The sequence below is a fragment of the Helianthus annuus genome, chromosome 11, assembly GCF_002127325.2.
Source record: "Helianthus annuus cultivar XRQ/B chromosome 11, HanXRQr2.0-SUNRISE, whole genome shotgun sequence".
Lineage (NCBI taxonomy): Eukaryota > Viridiplantae > Streptophyta > Magnoliopsida > Asterales > Asteraceae > Helianthus > Helianthus annuus.
In genome coordinates, this window is record NC_035443.2 from 157910986 (window position 1) to 157913032 (window position 2047).

The 2047-nt window shown below is 43.7% G+C and overlaps 1 non-coding gene across 1 annotated transcript; it reads right to left on the reverse strand.

The window, feature by feature from the left end:
* Window positions 1–1072: 1072 nt before the first annotated feature.
* Window positions 1073–1179, reverse strand: LOC118484541. Its single transcript, XR_004873651.1, has one exon. It is a non-coding gene; the product is annotated as a small nucleolar RNA R71 (small nucleolar RNA).
* Window positions 1180–2047: the final 868 nt, after the last annotated feature.

A 2047-nucleotide genomic window follows, 5' to 3' on the forward strand; every position in this document is an offset into this window, starting at 1 on the left:
AGCTCTTGTGTCCTTGGACGACCTCGGTATCTTACCTACACTATACTACGTCCACGATGGGTGCACTTGCCCATATGTGTGTTTAATGTTAGTAAATATTGTGTTTTATAAATTTAAAACCTGGCTAAAAAGTGTAAAAAGGGCTTAAAATATAATACACTTCACGCACATCAAGTTTTTGGCGCCGTTGCCGGGGACACAAGGTTTTTAAGAAAGTTAGGAATCAACGGCCTAATCATTTTTTCTATTTTCTTTTTATTTTTTTTTTAGGATTTTCTTAATTTTTCAGCTTCTGCAGAGCTCAGCACGGGCCGTGCCGGGTCGGACACGGGCCGTGCCCAGCAATGTCACTGGCAGTTTTTATTTTCCGAGTTACAGAGGGCTGAGCACGGGGCCGTGTCGGTGCACCACGAGGCCGTGGTGAACTTTCCAGTAACAGGGATCCGGAAAACAATCGCTGTTGACCACGGGGCGTGCTCAGTGAGCACGGGGCCGTGGTGAACTTTCTGACCAACATTCTTTTCTGTTTTTATTGCAGGATTTGGAACCAGACGCCATATCTAAACCTTCTACGTAGTGTATGAGGTCCAGTTCTAATAAAGACATAAAAGAACCTCTAGAAGAACCTGAACGCTTTCTCAGAAAAAGACTTAAAGCTAAAAACCAAGAGAAGGTTTCGGGGGACCCACTTCCAATGGCGGACCAACGAACCCTCATGGATTACCTACGACCCACCGTAGGTAATCTCGGCGCCGCTATCAATGCACCGAATGTCGAAGCCAACAACTTCGAACTTCGGCCACATTTGATACAAATGCTTCAAAACTCCGCAAAATTTCATGGGCTTGCGGACGAGGATCCCCATCTACATATTACTAATTTCTTAGAAATATGTGATACCTTTCGGATCAATGGAGCATCAAATGACGCCATCTGCCTTTGAATGTTTCCATTTTCACTAAAAGACCGAGCAAAAGCTTGGCTCAACGCCCTCCCAGTTGGTTCGGTAAACACCTGGGATGAACTATCTCAAAAATTTCTATATAAGTATTTCCCTCCCGTTAAAACGGCTAAATTAATGACTGAAACTAATACATATTCACAAGAGGATGGGGAATCCTTATATGAAACTTGGGAAAGGTTCAAGGAGCTATTGCGAAAGTGTCCCCATCACGGTCTTGCGGTATGGCAACAAGTATCCACCTTCTACAATGGGTTGTTGTCACACATGAGACAAACACTTGACTCTAGCTCCGGGGGACTTTTGGGTAATCGCCGCCCACATGAAATATACAATCAAATCGAGGAAATTGCTCAAACCAAATTTCAGTGGCACACTCCCCGAGGCAATAAGTCTATTGACCCGGGCGCCCATAAGGTTGATGAAAGCACCTCTTTACAAGCCTAAATCGAGGCCCTTTCTTCAAAAATTAAAAAGTTAGAAATGACAAAAATAGTCTCGGTTATGGCTTGTGAAGGGTGTGGTGGGCCACACGAAATTGGAGTTGTATGAAAGAAACAGATGATCAATCCGAGTCGGTAAACTACATTGATAATAGACCTAGGCCGTCGGGTCCCCCAACGGGTAACTACAACCAAGGATGGCATAACCACCCTAACCTTGGTTGGAGAGAAGCCTGCAATAGTAGTAACCAACAAGTCTAAATCAACAAACAAACTTTCAACAACCAAGAAATGAGTCGCAAAATTTCCCTCAACAACAAGGTGGACGAGAAAGGATTGAAGATACTATATCTCGCCTCATCTCCGAAACTGAAAAGAAAAACTCGGATCGTTTTCAACAATTGGAATCAAATTTTAGAAATTAACAAGCTAGTATACAAAACGTTGAAAAACAAATAAGTCAACTAGCTCAAAATTTCTCCGAGACCACAAGGCGCGTTACCAAGTAATACCGAAACAAACCCAAAAGCTCAAGTTCATCTCATAACATTAAAAAACCGTACCATCGGTCCCGCGGAAGCTCCGCCACCACCAACTGAGGAAAGCACACCACCGCCCCAACAAGAGAAGGCTTCTCCTCTAC